This window comes from Rattus norvegicus, chromosome 17, assembly GCF_036323735.1.
Source record: "Rattus norvegicus strain BN/NHsdMcwi chromosome 17, GRCr8, whole genome shotgun sequence".
Lineage (NCBI taxonomy): Eukaryota > Metazoa > Chordata > Mammalia > Rodentia > Muridae > Rattus > Rattus norvegicus.
The window spans coordinates 2,846,905-2,866,574 of NC_086035.1; the positions used below are offsets into that span (position 1 = coordinate 2,846,905).

The 19,670-nt window shown below is 40.5% G+C and overlaps 1 pseudogene; it reads left to right on the plus strand.

The window, feature by feature from the left end:
• Nucleotides 1-1,543: 1,543 nt before the first annotated feature.
• On the plus strand, nt 1,544-16,998 carry LOC108353139 (60S ribosomal protein L24 pseudogene; annotated as a pseudogene).
• The last annotated feature ends 2,672 nt before the right edge of the window (nt 16,999-19,670 follow it).

Sequence of the window (19,670 nt, forward strand, 5' to 3'; positions counted from 1 at the left end):
AAGATTGAAACAGAATATTCACTAATGCTTTATCTTACATAGGGTTAGTATTAAAAATTTCTGAAGAACTCAAGAGGTTAGACAGAAACAGCTCAAATATCCCAATTAAAGTATAGGGTACAGTACTAAACAGAGAATGGTCAACAGAGAAATTTTGAATAAGCAAGGAATACTTAAGGAAATGTTCAGATGCTGACAAACAAGACCTCCGAATTTGGAATCATGCCAAAGAAGCTTCTCTACTTGAAATCCCTTGCTCCAAATGCTTTGTGCAGATGAGGCTCCCATACTGAAGTTATTCTTGTGAAACCCATAAGAACACTTAGAGGCTAGGACCACAAGAACCTCAAAGGTGGCTGCTAATTTACACCCTGCACACAGGAGGGCCACTTGGCCACCTCCCCATTCTCAGTCCTCTGATAATTCAGGTTAGGGACAGTGGTCACATGCTCACCACAATGAGACTTAGTAGCTCAGGCCTGCACTCCTGGAAATCACTCAGCAGAAGAGGTCAAAACACACTATACCAACCTTAGAAGCATCCTCAGCAAGAGAGCTGAACTTGCTGTAGGAACAAGGCACCTGTAAGATCCCTCCTCTTCTGATTGCAGGGTCTTCCTAGAGGCCCTCATTGGCCAGTGGATCTTGAGTGCCATAAGCACCTCTCTTAGGGTTGGATTGTGCTGAAGAGACACATCAGCTTAAGGTTTCCTGGGCCAGCATTCTAGTCCAGGAGCTGACCCTTTTAAGATCCCCAAGATGTGTGTTTCAGTATCAAATATGCCTGTCCTCCGTTATCCCACCTTTCTATCTTCCAGCAGGAATTTCTTTCCCCTCCTCCTCCCACTCATTCTTCTTGTCCTCATTCTCCTCTTCCATATACACTGCTCCTGCTTTTCCTTCTCACGCTCTTCCTCCTCCACTTCCTCTTCAGTTTCTTCTGCTCTGCTTTTTCTTCCTCCTCCTTCCTCATCTTGTTCTCCTTCTTCTTGTTGTCTTGTTCCTCTTCTTGTTCTTCTTTTCACTCTTCCTCTTCCTTTTCTTTTCTACCACCCCTTTGTCCTCTCCCTCCTCCTCCACTCAAACTATACCTCCTTGAATCAAGATGGATAGCTTCTAACGTCCATTATTCACTATATGACCCCTTGAAAGATGGGGTCTTCCCAATTGAAAGAGCTTCCTGGACACAAAATATGATGTTTGTTTCTGTAACTTCACACTTACATCAGGAAACTGTAGCTACTATTCATCTGCTATATAATGTAAGGGTCTGAATATCACTGAAGGCAGACCCCAGACTTAGATAGTAGGCAAAACCAAAGATGGCTTATTGTGCAGAGACGGTCTTCATACAGAGGTCAACCATTCTTTGAAATACCAACCCCAGGAAGAACACAAAATCATTTTATAGGGAACCAGGGAAAATCTCTAGCATAATAAAATATTTCTTTGGTGGATGCTATGAGGTCACAGGTTGTCAGTGTTTTGCATCCCTGTGTTATGAACTTTTAACCATGTAATGAAATAGGGCTGCCCAGTGCAAATGGTCCACTCGGAGAAAAGGTATTTCCCATATTTGTAGTTATCCCTTGACTGGTCTCTGGGGTGGGGGGTGTTTATGAATTTGTTCTAGATTTTATTGTCTGTTCCTAGAGCTGGTGTCTCATGACTTTCTCTATGTTAATTGTGGTCTATCCTGAAGCTGGTGCTTTATGGCTGTTTTTACAAACAGGCCTGGTGTTCCAAAAGGATACAAGGGTTGCTTCAGTGCAGATAAAAGGGGTTTATCTTTCCCTTTCAAAATAATTCTCCAGAAATGGGGTTTATCTTGTTCTTTCAATATGAGAATCCAGACAACCCTGGGAGAAAAGCAGGAAGTGGATGCCAATCTCAGTGGAGCACTATTGGTAGCCAGCACATCTTCCTCAGTGGGAGGTGAAAACACATATCTGTATTAGCAGAGGTTTTCCAGATGAACAGAACTGAAAGCATGGCTCTCTCTATGTATGGATGAAGTGGATATAGAGAAATGTCTCATGGAATATTGTCCACGAGTGAAACAATGACTGTGTAACAATGGCAAGCTGAAGAATACAGTCCTGTCTGTATGTCTCAGCTGGTCTTCAGCATATTCTAGAATTCCTAACAGGAAACCTCTAATGCTAGAAAAATAAAGTGATCTCTCTTGCCAGAGTATTGAAGGAAGAAAAAGAAAAATTCACCATCTTCATCATCCTCTATATGTAAGCTTCCACCAGCATCTGTGGTCTAGGTAAAAGATTTTTCTTGTCAACTCAAAAGCTCCAGAAACAAAGAAAAAAAGGTTTTCCCATGTTGCATATTCCAAGTAAGAAAAACCCCTCACAGTGCCCATCTCTTTCAGTTTAGGTAACTGACTGCAGTAATTTTACCTGAAGCCCATTTTACCTCATCCTGAATGCTGTGTCTCTCAAGGCTGTGACATGTTAAAGAACACTCCATTTCTCTTTTTTTTTCTTTTATAGGATATTTTCTTTATTTACATTTCATATATCTCCTTTCCCAGTTTCCCCAACAGAAATCCTCCATTACCTAGCGCCCCACCCCCCGCTTCTCTGAGGGTGCTCCCACAAACCCACCCACTCTTGCTTGCCTTCTTGGCATTCCACTACACTGAAGCATCGCACCTTCACAGGACCAGGGGCCTCTCCTCCCACTGATGTTCAACAGAGGCATCCTCTCCTACAGATGTAGCTGTAGGCATCGGTGGCTCCACGTGTGCTCTTTTGTTGGGTGTTTAGTTCCTGGAAGCTCTGGGGGATCTGCTTGGTTGATATTCTTGTTCTTCCTATGGGTTTGCAAACCCCTTCAGCTCCTCCAATCCTGTCTCTAACTCATCCATTTGGGACCACATTCTCAGTCCAATGGTTTGCTGCAAAAATCCACCTCTGTATTTGCCAGGCTCTGGCTGAGCCTCTCAGGAGACACAAAGATCAGACTCCTGTCAGCAAGCATTTCTTGGCATCTGCAATAGTGTCTGTGCTTGGTGACTGTATGTGGGATGAATATCCAATGGAGTCTTTTCTGGATGGCCTTCCCTTCAGTCTCTGCTCCACAATTTGTCTTTTTTTTTTTTCATCCTGTGGTTATTTTGTTCCCCCTTCTAAGGAATGAAGCATCCACACTTTGGTCTTCCTTCTTCTTGAGCTTTGTGTGGTCTGATAAATGTACTGTGGGTATTCTGAAGTTTGGGGGTAATATCCACTTATCAGTTTGTTCATATGTGTTTGTTTGTGACTCATTTACCTCACTTAGTATGATATTTTATAGTTCCACCCATTTGCCTAAGAATTTCATGCAGTCATTGTATTTAACAGCTGTGCAGTACTCCACTGTATAAATGTACATTTTCTGTATCCATTCCTCTGTCGGAGGACATCTCAGTTTTATCCTGCTTCTGGTTATTTAAAATAAGGCTGCGATAAACATAGTGTAGCATGTGTCCTTCACAGTAGTCACAAATAATACTAAATACCTTGTTGTGACACTAACCAAACAAGTGAAATATCTGTATGACAAGAACTTCAAGCCTCTGAAGAAAAATTGAAGATCACAGAAGATGGAACGATGTCCCATGCTCATGAATTGGCAGGAATAATATTGTAAAAAAAGGCCATTTGGCCAAAAGCAATCTACAAATTCAACTAAATCCCCACCAAAATTCCTATTCAATTATTCAAAGTGTTAGAAAGAGCAATTTGTAAGTTAATTTGGAATAACAAAAAACCCAGAATAGTGAACAACATCCCGAACAATAAAACAACTTCTGGGGGAATCACCATCCCTGATCTCAAGCTGTATTACAGAGCGATAGTCATAAAAACTGTATGATACTGGTACAGAGACAGGCAGGTGGAGCAATTGAATAAAATTGAAGACCCAGAACTGAACACCCACTCCTTATAGTCAATCGATGTTTGACAAAGGAGCTAAAACCATCCAGTGGAAAAAAGATAGCACTTCAACAAATGGTGCTGTACGAGTCTGTCAGAAGACCCCCACTCAATAAGGCCATAGAGACCAGAATTACTGCAATCCGCAAGAGGTTTACTGTCCCAATTTATGGTGGGGTTCCCCAGCAGGAAGGCAAGAGGAGACCCACAGCTCACAAAGCACACACTTTTTTTATAAACATTTTGGCAGGGCATTCAGAAGTCGGCTGAGTTGGACGGCTGCGACTGATTACCCTGAGCAACATTTAAAATTATTGGTCAACTCGAATGGGAAGGTTGTCTCCTTCATTTGGACCTGTCCTGCCCATCTTATGGAATTTGTGGTATTTCCTGGCATTTTCTTTTCTCCAAGTCACTTCCCTCTCTGTCCTCACCCTAGGCAGTGTGGTTCCCCGTTTAGGCCATTTCCTTATGGGTCCTTCCCCCAGGCAGTGTGGTGGCCTGCTGTTTCTGACAGGTGCTTGTTCAACTGGAGGTCAGCATGTGGAAGAATGCAAATTGACCCATTCCTATCACCCTAGACAAAGCTTAAGTCCAAGTGGATCAAGGAACTCTACATAAGCCAGATACACTCAAACTAATAGAAAAAGTGGGGATGAACCTCGAATACATGGGTATGGAAGACAATTTCCTGAACAAAACACCAATGACTTCTCTCCAGTGTGTATGCATCCATTAAGAGGACTGTGCTCTTTGCAGTCTTTCCCTGGCAGGTAGACATCTATCACCATAAAGGTTGTGCTGTACAGTTTCAGTGAGTACAAGATCTCCCTGGGACACGGGCAGCACTATGCCAGGACAGATGGGAAGGTTTTCCATTTTCTTACTGGCAAATGTGAGTCTGCTTTCCTTTCCAAAAGGAATCCTAGGCAGATAAACTAGACTGTCCTCTACAGAAAAGAAACAAAAAGGACAGTAGGAAGAAATTCAAAACAAAAGAACCCACAGTGCAGTCATGTTCCAGGGAGCCATCACTGGTGTGTCTTTTGCTGATATAATGGCCAAGAAGAATCAGAAAACAGGAGTCAGTAAAGCTCAATGAGAGCAGGCAATAAGGGCTGACAATAAATCAAAAAAGGCTAAGCAGGTATCAAAGAAGACAGCCATATTGGCTGTGAAGGCCCTGACAAAGGCAGCCAATAAACAAAAGATTGTGAATCCTGTGAGGTTCTCTGCTTCCAGAGTTGGTAGGAAATGCTAGTTTGGTAAATCAGACTTTAAAATGAAGATCTGCCTTTAACTCAAAACAAAACAAACAAAAAACAAAAAGATGACTGAGGATGGTAAAGCTGTTATTACATTGATACATTGACTAAATTTGTAGTGTTTCTCTCCAATATGTACTTTTTTTTATGTATTTGGAGACTATTATGTTGGGAAAAGGCTTTGTCACATTGATTACATTTGGAGGGCATGTTTCCTGTATGTTTTCTTTAATGTTTACTGTGTTGTGAAAGGCTTTACCACATTGCTTACGCTTGTAGGGTTTCTCCCCAGGATAAACTTATCCATTACTTTTTGAGGACTGAGATTTAGAAACGGTTTACCACATTGATAATATTTGTATAGTTTCTCTATTTGTGTTATGACTGTGTTGTAAAAAGGATTTATCACATTGATGAAATTCCTAGCATTTCTCTCCAATATGCGTTCAATTATGTTGTTGGAGATTTCAGTGCGGTGAAAATGCTTTACCACATTGATAACATTCATAGCATTTCTCTTCAGGATGAAAACTCCTATGATTCTGGAGGTTTCCGTGTTGTGAAAAGGCTTTTTCACATTCATTAGGGTTTCTCTCCAGAATGTATTCTTCTGTCTTTTGAGATTAACATATTGTGGAAAGAATTTATCACATTCATGACATTGGTAGGGTTTCTCTCCAGTATGAATTCTATTATGTATCAGGAGGTTATTGTGTTGTAAAAAAACTTTATCAATACATTTGTAGGGTTTCTCTCCAGTGTGAACTCTTTGATGCTTCTGGAGTCTACTGGGTCATGAAAAGGCTTTATCACATTCATTACATTTGTAGGGTTTCTCTTCAGTATGAAGTCTTTCATGCATTTTAAGTTTACTGTGATTTTCAAAAGCTTTCCCACACTGACTACATTCATAAGGTTTTTGTCTAGCTTGTGTTCTTTTATGTATTTGGAGAGTTGTGTAAGGAGAAAAGGCTTCAACACACTGAATAACTTCAGAGGGCTTCTTTTCTGAATGGATCCTTTCATTCCTTTAAGCATGACTATGAGCATGTAAAGCAAAGGGTTTTCCACAGTGAGTATATTCGGAGGGAATCTCTGCACTCTGACTTCTTTCATGCCTGAGAAGATGATAGGTGTATGGGCAAACATTAGCACACTGATGAATATTTTCATCATAATTTAATGTTCTTTTTGTCTAAATATAAGGACGCATCTCACCTTAAGATTTTATCACTTGATTCACATTCAAGCTTTCCCTTTCACTATGGGCTGTTTTGCATCTCCCAAGATGCCTGAGATGGCAGAGCATTTACTACATGGCTCAGCTTTACATATCCTCTTTATAAAAGATTTTTCCCAAATTTGAAGAAAAGGAAAAGAACTCAGACCTGAGTGTATTCCAATTGTTATGGTAATGTGATTCATAGTATATTTGCAAAATGATTCAGGAGAGAAAGCAATTGAGATAGATATAGAGAAAGAGAACAAGAAAGAGAGAGAGAAAGAGAGAGAGAAGCAGAGAGAGAGAGAGAAAATAGAGAGAGATGTACATTATTTTTTTCAATATCCCTTTTATAAACATAGCTTATACTCATTATTATATATGATATACCTATGAAAGGAAGACTAACACATTGCATTCATATAGTTTAACCATTTGTACCTCATAGAAATGTGATAGGGATAAAATTACTGCACAACATCCTTCTTACCACCAATAATCCGCCCATCTTGCTAAATATAAAATATCAAAACTAATATATGAGTAACACTAGTTTTACTATAGACTATTGGCTTATTAGAAGCTTTTGGACATGTATTTGTCAACTATTCAATGTTTGTAGCTTTTGCAAAATTAGCAGAAATGTATTGCCAGTTGGACAGTGTAGTTCTAATAGGGCTGTGTTTCAAATGGTAAGGCATTATTTTCAAGTCCTCTGTCCTGAAGGATTGTATTGCAAAAACAAATCAGGTACAGGACATTGAAGACTATGGTTTTGTTAGAATGTATCAATCATCAATACACTTAAAACTTTGCTTATTTACACTGTTGCTTTACTTTAAAACTTTAAACAAACATTAAAATTTCTTCAGTAGCAGATTTGTATAAACTTGTACATAAGAATTACCTTCTTTGTCTTCTAGAACTTTGACAATGTTTCTCAATATTTTGGCCTTCTCAATTAAAGCCTACAATAGAGCAATAGAAAAAAGTTTGTATGGAAATTATGAAAAATGTCTGTTAGTATCTTGAGTGAACCTTAGAGTCATGCATGTTTACACACCAAATTCTGCATTCATCTCTGTCGCGCCCACCTCGACCGGCAAGGAAGACGCAACACCGTTGGATCCTTCTCAATCAGCCTTTATTGCAGGAACACCTAATTGATAGTACGGGGACCCCGGGGAACAAAGGCACTCGCCTTAAATACAAGACAGGCTGTGGCTGTAAATTTGTCCACTGGGGATTGGTGGAGCATGAAATACCTATTTAGCATGAATATCACCCTGGCCTTGTAGGTGCTGGGGGTCTGCCAACACATGCACTGTAGGTGTTTACCACAAACGACCACCGGATGTCGGCGCCATCTTTAGCCGCTCCCTACACATCTCAATTGAAATTACAGAAGTGCATCCAAAGAAAAACTGTTTTAACCTATTTTAAAACAAGTAATGGAATTCACACTCTTTTTTTTTTTTTTTTTTTTTTTTTTTTGGAGCTGGGGACCGAACCTAGGGGCAATTCACACTCTTACCTGTAGCACTGAGGTTCCTGTAGGTCTCCCTCATGACATGTTTGCAGAGCTTCTTCTGGAAGGGATCCAGCAAAGCCCACTCCTCCTGAGTTAAGTTCACATGTACATCCTCATAAGTCATTGTCTTCTAGAGTATTCCATACATGGGTACAGAAGAAAGGAAGATAGAGTCAACATTAATGGGCATGTATTCTTCATAGACAATGTGTTCAAATAATTATGGGGCCTGTCCCACTTATTTCCTGACTCCAAAGTTCTACTGTAACTACCAAGTCATATTAGAAGGAAACTCATTATTATGAGGTTCACCCTGTCATTTCTCATTCTGGTGAACAGAATGTAGCCTTTCTAGGGAAATGTCACCTACATGTATAGAAAGGACACGAGCTCTACAAGACCAATAGTGCTTACCACACATCAAAGAATTTCTATTAACATTAACAATAACTAACCTTAAAAATCAGTAAGCATGGTGAGTCTATTGGCTTATGCCTTTAACACTGCAGTCAGGAGACAGAAGCAGAAGTATCACATTGAGTCACATGCCAGTGTGGTGTATACAATGTGTTCTAGAAGAGCCAAAGGTACATAGTAAGACCTTGTATCCTCTACCAGAATTAACCAACCAAACCAGAAATATAGAAAGAACTCGGGTTTTTCCTTAAAGTCCTAAAAGAATTATATATATGACCCAGTTCTGTATACATCTTCCAGAAACCAGAGGTCCACAGGTACAAATTATAACATTAACAAGATATTACCAAAAGGCAGTATATATTTAAACAGTAGCAAGAGGAGAGAAAAAAATATTAGCAATGTGAAAGTTGATTAGATGTAAGCAACAAAGTGCAGGAGAGATAGCTCAGCAGTGACGTATAGGGGCATGGTTCTGATGCTTTGACTGGGAATCTGCATGTAAATTCTGCAGTTCCTTGTCTCTAATTGGATTTTGATCAACTGAAATCCAGGATCAATATCCATTGACAGCATCCAATAAAAATGGTGAATTCCAGGTTTCCAAAGGTAAGGAAAGAGAAGCAGGAGACAGGAAACAGAGATTTGCGTTGCTTTGGAGAGAGAGCTGCTCACCAGGTGAGATGTCCAGAGGAGTGGTCATTGGCCGATTCCCCAGGTTGGAGATTAGAAATGCAACTAAGCTGAGATTAGTTTTATGGGGTTGAGCAATGAAAAGGTAACTGGGAAACTAAGCTAAGGGCAGATATAGAGTGTGGAGCATAGACTAATGGAAAGGACACACTAGCTGTGGGAGGTCTGGAAAACCACTGCCAGTGAGACATAAGTCAGGATAAGCATATTAATGTGTGTGTATTTATGTTATATTGTGTGATGTTGGTCCCCAGATACAAGGGAACCAGGGCAGGGACTGGAAGTGTGCCTGTTAGGAACTTAAGGCAGGGTAGATCAAAGGCTATCTGCTACAGTAACAGCTCTTGCTGGTCCTAAAAATAAGTGAGCTCAGTTGCTGGTATTTACAGGAGGATCATAGCTATCCAGTTTTTCACTTTCAAGAGGAGGTGTCAGACTATTGTCTGGCTACTCTGAGGACTGGACCCAGCTGAGGTATATATTCATGCATATAGGCAAAAGACTAATAGTCTTTCTTTCTTTTTTTTTTTCTGTTACCAATTTTTTTTTATTAACTTGAGTATTTCTTATTTACATTTCGAATGTTATTCCCTTTCCCGGTGCTGAGGACTGAAACCAGGGCCTTGCACTTGCTAGGCAAGCTCTCTACCACTGAGCTAAATCCCCAACCCCCTAATAGTCTTTCTAACACAAAGTCACGACAAACACAACAGGTAGAAAAAAGGTCAGTGAATGCCCTGCAATGACTGAGAAGACTCAGAAGTATTAACATCATGAGTACGTGGTACCCTAGGAAATAGAATGAGAATGTCTAAGAAATTTCGAAAAATCAAGATGTGGGGTAAGTTCAGCACAAAAGCATATGCTTGACATATAAAGACACATACATTCCAGGCCCATTTATATCATTAAAAGAGAAAAGCCAGGTATGTTGGCCCACATTTGATTCCAGCACTAGAACCCAGAATCAATTTGATCCCTACATTCAAGACCTGACTAGCATATAGGCCTACTTTGAGGATACCCAGGGCCATAGAGAGAAACATTGTCTTCAAAAACAAACAAACAAACAAAAAATTAAAAAAAATGAAAACATTAGTTAAGCAAAATAGCTTAGCATGGAATTGCTAGGTTGGACTGTGATATTCCTCAGATTTGCTAATGACTGTGTTTATGGGGAATCCTAGAAGAAATTGCTTGCTATCTCACACAGATGTGTCTGACTCCTTGGCCTCCCCACGTCCCTCATTAGTTTGGACCACCCAGCTAGGCCTCAGGAACTTAGCATCTCCGCTACTGGAAGTAGGGTGATCAAATAACTCAGACAAAGCAGGTCTTCTGCGGTCCACATTTCTACATGAAGTTGTCAGTGAAGTCAATTCTTTTTTTTTTTTTTCACCTTTATTAACTTGAGTATTTCTTATTTACATTTCTTTCTTTCTTTTTTTTTTTTTTGGTTCTTTTTTTCGGAGCTGGGGACTGAACCCAGGGCCTTGCGCTTCCTAGGTAAGCGCTCTACCACTGAGCTAAATCCCCAGCCCCTCTTATTTACATTTCTATTGTTATTCCCCGTCCCAGTTTCCAGACCAACATCCCCCAACCCCCCCTCCTCCCCTTCTCTATGGATGTTCCCTGACCCATCCTCCCCCAGATTACCGCCCTCCCCCCAACAATCACGTTCACTGGGGGTTCAGTTTTGGCAGGACCAAGGGCTTCCCCTAGTGAAGTCAATTCTTACACAGGTTCCACTTTACTTCTAATTTTCCCCCAAAGGACAGAGACCTCAGAAAAAACTAAAGAAAAGTCTTTTTTCCTTCCCATTGACCAGTCACGGCACATCATGGATGTTGTTGAAAGACTATCTTCCAGGAATGGATTGCAGAATCAAGATTGAGTGTTCAAAGTAGTAATCAATGACATAGAATAAGGCAAGCCTGAGCTACAGAAGATACTGCTATAAATACAGACAAATAATCAAAGGATTTGGGACATGAATTGAAAGCTTTAGTGTTTGGGAATCGATGGAAAATTGAAAGAAGCAATAAATTTGGCTGTGATTCTTTAAAAAAAGAAATTTAAAGGGTAATGCCAAAAATGGACTTTTGGGGAAAAGAAATGTAATACTAAAAATGCGTAGGTAAATTAACTTTGAAAAAGAGCAAGCCATTCTCTGGCAGAGGTAGTGGCATTCATAAAATTATTTTTTTAGTTTGCCCAGATGTGGACTGGTAGTTGCTCAGTCCTGTAACCTGACACACCGCCTCAGCCAATGAATGGGCTGTGTCTCAATTATCTGAGCTGACTTAACTATGTCAATGAGGACTGCACATAGCCACATAGGACAGTACCCTGACTGGAAAGTCAATATTCATTGGATCAACCTAATCTCACCCACCAATCTTGTGTGTTTACATTAAAATGTATGAATTAACACTCCTTAGGAAATTACAAAATCACACACCCTATGTCAAGCAGGACTTTATTCATAAAGGAGAGTCCTGCAGCTCAGTGCTTTAAACTTTAATTAGTCTATGATCCAGCTGTTGCCTACCCTGTTTCACTCTACACTGTATACAGGACTTTGTCCCTCCTGTACTGTTCTCAGGGCATAAGTCCTGCTCCACATGAAAATCCTTTCCCTGTTACTGCAAAGCACAGTTCATTCCACAACTCAAATAGGTAATTTTAAAACTTGGTTGTGGTACTGCCCTTTATCTTAAGAATTTAGAAACTTAAATCAAGAGGAAAGCAAGGTCATTGCTCCGGGGACCAATACACTGGGATCACTGACAGTGTCCCTGAGGCAACTTAGTTTGTGTCAGAAACATTTTTATAAAGGTCTGAAAATATAGCTGTTCTAGAATTTATATGTCTTCACAGGGAGGAAATCATTCAAGACGCAATTAAAATATTAATTAAGAGAAATAATATCTGCAACAATAGCACTCATCCAGTTCTGACTAATGCTGAGAGAAGAGCCAGGTCAGAAGACACTTTGCATTCCACATATAAATGATGGCATCCTTATCTCTCTTGTAGGTTCACACCACAGGTTACACTCTAAACAGTGTAAGAACAGAGTTAAGACTATTTGGTTTAGCTACTTGGTGGTTGGGAGATTTGCATTGCAAATATATTTCACCAACCATTGCTTAACTAGACCAATACTTTGAAACAGCAGGTCATTCTTCAGTGACAGTGTCCTAAGTGGAAGGAGTCAGAAGATGCAAAAGACAGAAAAAGCATAATGTAGAATGTATAAAAGGTTGCATGGGGAAGCCAGGAGCTAAGGCTTCTGCTAAGGAAGCTTCTGAAGAACAGCAGCTGTATCCTACCTACAGGGAAAAATGGAAAGAAATGGGAGAGTTCCATAAAGTCAGCAGAATCAACCATACAAGGTAACAAACTATAAACTCATCTGATCAAACAGTGCTGCTCACTGAGTACAGGGAAATGTCATCAACACTAGACACCATGCCTAGAGTGGTTTGGAACTGCTATCATCAGTCCCATGTGGCAGGAACTGTTGGAATCACAGGGAGCGAGACATCCTCTCTCCAAATAACCTGGGTCTAGACCATTAGACCTGGGCACCTCTCCCAAGCATATGCCTGGTTTGAGAGAAGGAGCTGTGTCTTTTGTTTTTGACAAATACCTCAAGGCTCAGTCCCTTACAGGCTCTGCCAAGCAGGTTTTGAGGCAGAGAGCTATGTAATTCTCTATTATGAAGGCCTCATGGAAAGCCTTACTTGAGATGGCCAGTCCTTACCACAACAGCGTTATCCCTTTCAACTGGTTTCACCCAATTTCTTACCCATGTGGCAGAACTATGCTTTTCTCAAGAAGAAAAATGATCCTTTAAGGCACACTAGGCTTTAGTATTGGTTGTGTACACCGCAATGCTCCCTTGAGCCAATTTTTAAAATACTGAACTAGATCACGGATAGGTCTAGTGGCTGATTGTTAATTACAGTTGTCTCCTTGTTTTTTGAATGGAGCCTTATGTTCCTACAATCTTAGTGAACAACCATGTGTATCCGACCACCCTAATCTCTAACATGCTTGGTTACCATGCTACCTATCTGTGGGTGTTTTAGAGGCAATCAAACTCCCTCAGCTAAATTCTACTTGTGCACTGTTGCTTTAACCTCTCCATCCCCAATAAGCCCTTGCAAAGGAAACACAACTCAACTGATATAAATACAAGCTGCATGCTTCGACTGGACAGATCTACCCCTGCACTACTCTAGTCACCAGCTATGAGATCCCTTAATCTGGGGGTTTCTCTAGGCCAGGTGCTTCAGCTCCATTTTCCTTCCTGCATCCTCACCTTCCCTCACTTCTCTCCTTCTCCCTAAAGCTTCCAGCTCCACCTTCCCTTCCAGGCCCAATTACCTGCTCTAGTCTTTATTTTACAAGTTAAAAGGGGGAGAAGATTCCAATGAAGTCACCTGAGTATGTGAAATATTCCTCATCCTAGGCAGCCCCTCTTGGGGAAGCGGGATTAGCATCAAAATACAAACAGCACCAGGGCAATCCACAGTGCCTCTTACTATTTCCTAAGCATTGGATAAGCCTTTACATCATAGATTCTCCTGTTCCCATCGCAGATTAAATTCCCAGTGCTACCTAGCCTTTAAGATGTGGTTTATAACCCCAACACAATTAACTCCACATAGATCTTAACTGGTAAGTGTCAAGTTCTAGAAGATGCCAAGAATCTATGTCACCCAATCTGGCATCCTGCCAAAGATTCGTCTCTACTTGAAATCCCTTGCTCCAAATACTCTGTGCAGATGAGGCTCCTATACTGAAGTTATTCATTAGAAACCCATAAGAACATTTGGTGACTAGGACCACAAGGAACTTCCAGGATGGCTGCTAATTTCCACCCAGCCCACAGAGGGCCACCTCCCCATTCTCACTCCTCTGATAATTCAGGTTAGGGACAGCGGTCCCATGCTCACCATGATGAGACTTAGTAGCTCAGGGCTGGCACTCCCGGAAAGCACTCAGCAGAAGAGGTCAAAACACATTACACCAACCTTAGGCGCCGCCTGCTCAGCAGTAGAGCTGAACTGGCAATAGTGAACAAAGCACCTGGAAGAACCCTCCTCTTCTTCTGATTGGAGCGTCCAACTGGAGGTCCTGATTGGCCAGCGAGTCTTGAGTGACATAAGTACGTCTCTTAGGGTTAGATTGTGCTGAAGGCAAATATCAGCTTAAGGATTCCTGGGCCACCATTCTAGGCCAGTAGGTGCTCTTTTCTGGTCTGTAAGATTTGCGTTTCAGTATCAAATTTCCCTGTCCTCCATTATCCTAACTTTCTATCTTCCAGCAGTAAGCAGGAAATTCTTCCCCCTCCTCCTCCCACACCCTTTTGTTCCTCTTCCTCCTCTTCCTAATGGTGCTACTGCTCCTCCTTCTTATGCTGCTCCTCCTCCTCTTCCTGTTCAATTTCTTCTCCTCTGCCTCTTCCTCCTCCTCCTTCCTCATCTTGTTCTCCTTCTACTTCTTGTTTTGTTCCTCTTCTTGTTCTTTTTCCTCTTCTTCTTTCTCTTCCTCTTCCTCTTCCTTTTCTACCACTCCCTTTTCCTACCCCTCGTTCTCCACTCATGTTAAACCTCCTTGAATCAAGCTGGATAACTTCTAAAGTCCATTGTTCAATATATGACCCATTCGCAGAATGATTTCAAGGATATTAAAAATTAAAGAGAGCTTTAAGGATACAAAATATGATATTGGTCTCGGCAATTTCACATTTACATCAGGAAAACTGTAGTTAATAATCCTCTGCTTCATAATGTAAGGGTCTGGAAATCACTGAACGAAAATTGCAGCCTCCGATAGTGTGCAAAAACAAAGAGGCCTTATTGTGCAGAAATAATCATAGTATAGGGGTCTACCATTCTTTAAAATACCAACCCCCAAAAAGGTACAAAATCTTTTTTATAGGGAACCAGGAAAAATCTCTAACATAATAAATATTTCTTTGGTGGATGCTATGGGGTCACAGGTTGTCAGTGGTTTGCATCCCTATGCCATGAACTTTGTAATGAAATAGGGCTGCCCAGTGAAGATGGCCCATTCTGAGAAAAGGTATTTCCCATTTTTGAAGTTATCCCTGGGCTGACCTTAGGTGGGGTGTGTTTATGAACTTGTTCTAGATTTTATTGTCTGTTCCTAGAGCTGGTGTCTCATGACTTTCTCTATGTTAATTGTGGTCTATTCCTGAAGCTGGTGCTTTATGGCTGTTTTTTCTAACAGGCCTGGTGTTCCAAATGGATACAAAGGTTGCTTCAGTGGAGATAAATGAAGTTTATCCTTTCCTTTCAAAATAATTCTCTAGAAATGGGGTTTATCTTGTTCTTTCAATATGAGAATCCAGACAACCCTGGGAGAAAAGCAGGAAGTGGATGCCAATCTCAGTGGAGCACTATTATTAGCCAGCACATCTTCCTCAGTGGGAGGTGAAAACACATATCTGTATTAGGAGAGGTTTTCCAGATGAACAGAACCAAAAGCATGGCTCTCTCTATGTATGGATGAAGTGGATATACAGAAATGTCTCATGGAATGTTGTCCACGAGTAAAACAATGACTGTGTAACAATGGCAAGTTGAAGAATACAGTCCTGTCTGTATGTTTCAGCTGGTCTTCAGCATATTCCAGAATTCCTAACACGGAATCTCTGATGCTAGAAAAATAGTGATCTCTCTTGCCAGATTATGGCAAGCAGAAAAATTTATAAAGTGTGACCAGTTTCATTATCATTTATATTTGTAAGCTTCCACCCGAAGGTGTGGCCTAGATAAAAGATTTTTTTCTTGTCAACTCAAAAGCTCCAGGGAAAAAAGGCTTTCCTATGTTATTTATTCCAAATTATGAAAAAAAAAAAAAACTCACAGTGCCCACCTGTTTCAATTTAGGTAACTGACTGCAGTGATTTGACCTGAAGTGCATCTTACCTCATCCTGAATGCTGTGTGTCTCAAGGCTGTGACATTCTGTAGAAGACTCCATTTCTTTTGTCCTTTTCTTTTATTGGATATTTTCATTATTTCCATTTCAAATGTTATCCCTTTCCCAGTTTCCCAATGGGACACCATCTATCACATAGCCCCTACCCCGCTTCTGTGAGGGTGCTTCCACATACCCATTCACTCTAGCTTGCCTTACTGGTATTCCCCTACAATGAACCATCAAGCCTTCACAAGACCAGGAGCCTTTTCTCCCACTGATGTCCAACAGGGTCATCCTCTTCTACATATGTAGCTGGAGCCATGGGTTGCTCCATGTATACTGTTTTGTTGGGTGTTTAGTCCCTGGGAGCTCTGGGGCATCTACTTGGTTAATATTATTGTTTTTCCTATGGGGTTGCAAACCCCTTCAGCTCCTCCAATCCTTTCTTTAACTCCTCTATTGGGGACCCTGTATTCAATTCAATGGATTGCTGTAAAAATCCACCTCAGTATTTGTCAGGCTCTGGGAGAGACTAACAGAAGACAACTATATATGGCTCCAGTCAGCAAGCATTTCTTGGTACCTGCAATAGTGTCTTGGTTTGCTGACTGTATATGAGATGAATACATGGTGGGATAGTCTCTGGATGGCTTTCCCTTCAGTCTCTGCTCTACACTTTGTCTCCTTATTTCCTCCTGTTAGTATTTTGTTCCCCCTTCTAAGGACTGAAGCATCCACACTACTTCTTCCTTCATCTTGAACTCATACGTTCTGTCTATTGGATTGTGGGTATTCTGAGCTTTTGGGCTAATATCCACTTATCGGTTTGTGCATACCATGTGTGTTCATTTGTGATTAAGTTCCCTCACTTAGTAGGATATTTTATAGTTACAACCATTTGCCTAAATATTTCATGTAGTTGTTGTATTTAATAGCTGAATAGTACTCCATTGGGTAAATGTATCATATTTTTGGGTTGGGGATTTAGCTCAGTGGTAGAGCGCTTGCCTAGCAAGCGCAGGGCCCTGGGTTTGGTCCCCAGCTCCAAAAAAATTTTTTTTAAAAAATGTACCATATTTTCAGTGTCCATTACTCTGTTGGAGGAGATCTGGATTCTTTCCAACTTCTGCCTATTATACAAAGGTCTGCAATGAACCTAGTGTAGCACGTGTCCTTGTTATATGCTGGAGCATCTTTTGGGTATAGGCACAGTAGTGGTATAGCTGGGTCCTCAGGGAGTACTATGTCCAGTTTTCTGAGGAACCATCAGAAGGATTTCCAGAGTGGTTGTCCCAGCTTGCAATCTCACCAGCAATGGAGCAGTGTTCCTCTTTCTCCAAAATCCTCTCAGGTATGTGCTGTCACCTGAGTTTTTGAGCTTAGTCATCCTGACTGGTATGAGGTAGAATCTCTTTGTGGTTTTGATTTGCATTTCCCTAATGACTAAGGGTGTTGAAGATTTTTTTAGGTGCTTCTCAGCCATTTGATATTCCTCAGTTGAGAATTCTTCGCTTAGCTCTGTACCCCATTTTTAATAGGGTTATTTGGTTTCTGGACTCTAACTTCTTGAGTTCTTTTATATATTAGATGTTATCCTTCTATTGGATGTAGGACTGGTAAAGATCTTTTCCCAATCTCTTGGTTACTATTCTGTCCCATTAGCAGTGTCCTAAGCCTTACAGAAGCTTTGTAATTTGTTGATTGTTGATCTTAGAGCATAAGCCATGAGTGGTCTGTTCAGGAAATTTTTCCCAGTGCCCATGTGTTCGAGGCTCTTCCCCCATTTTCTCTTCTATAAGATTGAGTGTATCTGGTTTTATGTGAAGGTTCTTGATCCACTTGGATTGGACCATTTCACAAGGCCACTTGGACTGGAGATAAGAGTAGATGGGTTTGAATTCTTCTACATGCCGACTGTCATTTGAACCAGTACCATTGTCAAAAATGCTGTCTTTTTTCTACTGCATATAAAGCACTACATAAGCAAATTCAAAGAAGGAAACCACATGATCATCTCATTAAGTTTCGACAAAGAACTGGAAAAAATTCCACACCCTTCATTGTAAAAGTCTTGGGAAGATCAGGAATTCAAGTCCCATACCTAAAGCAATATACAGCAAAAACTAGTAGCCAACTTCAAACTAAATGGAGTGAAAATTGAAGCAACCCCACTAAACTCAGGGACTAGACAAGGCTGCCCTCTCTCTTCCAACTGTGTATAGTACTTTAGCCAGAGCAATTGGAAAACAAAAGGAGGTCAATGGGTTACAAATTGGAAGAAGTCAAGTATCACTATTTGCAGATGATATATTTAAGTGACCTAAAAAATTGTACCAGAGAACCCCTAAACCTGAAAAATAACTTCAGCAAAGTGACTGGGTATAAAATTAACTCGAACAAATCAGTAGTACTCCTCTACTCAAAGAATAAACAGGCTGAGAAAGAAAGCAGGGAAATGACACCCTTCAGAGTAGTCACAAATAATATCAAATACCTTGTTGTGACCCTAACCAAGCAAGCAAAATGTCTGTCTGACAAGAATTTCAAGTCTCTAAAGAAAGAAATTGTAACCTATATTCCAGATCACATTAAGAGTTTTGATATAAAGTTACGTTTGTCAAAGCCTTTTTCATCATCTAATGATAAGATCATGGTTCTTTCTATCAGTTTTTATATGATAGATTATGTTGATGACTTTTCATATATTGTACCATCCCTGTGTCCCTGGAATTAAGCCTAGTTAACCATGGCAAAGAGTGCTTTGATATCATCTTGGATTTGATTTACAAGTATGTTATTGTATAATATTGCAATGATATTCATAATGGAAATTAGTTTGAAATTCTCCTAGTTTGTTGAGTCTTTGTTTATTTTGGTATTAAGGTGAGTATGGGTTTAAAGCATGGGTTTGGCAATGTTCCTTCTGTTTTTATTTTGTGCAATGGTTTCAGGAATCCTGGCATTAGTTCCACAGAACTGGACAGGACTGACACATCACAGCTGACTGAATACAGAGATTACAATAGAAGGCAGTGGAGTTCAGGTACACCACAAGCATTGTAGTCCAAAGGGCCTTTTCTTCGTCTTCTTCTTTAACATCCAAAGCACCTAATAGTTCATCCATAACCCATGGTTCTTTCTTTCTTTTTTGAAGATTTATTTACTTTATTTTTTATCAATACACTGTAGCTATTTTCAGACAAACCAGAAGAGGGTGTCAGATCCCATTACAGATTATTTGAGCCACATCTGGTTGCTAGGAATTAAACTCAGGACTTCTGGAAGAACAGTCAGTGTTCTTAACCACTGAGCCATGTGTACAGCCCCCATGTTTCTTTATAAATACCTGACTTCCACAGTTTTAGAGTAACTTCTATTTGAGGCCCAGTGTCCCTTGATGACTGACTTGATGTCACATAGAAGCGCCACCACTCAGATTTCCTAAATGAATGTTTTGTAGTCAACAAAGGAACAGAAAATCATTCAGCAAATCCATCTTCATGCATGCATGTTCCTGTTCTCTCCTTACACGAAGCACAACTCACATCAGAGGTCACCTGACATGCATTGTTGTGGGCTCCCACTCTGCCAACTGAGTCCAGAAAACACTCAGATTCTATTAGGAAATTTCAATAAAATGAGGTATGC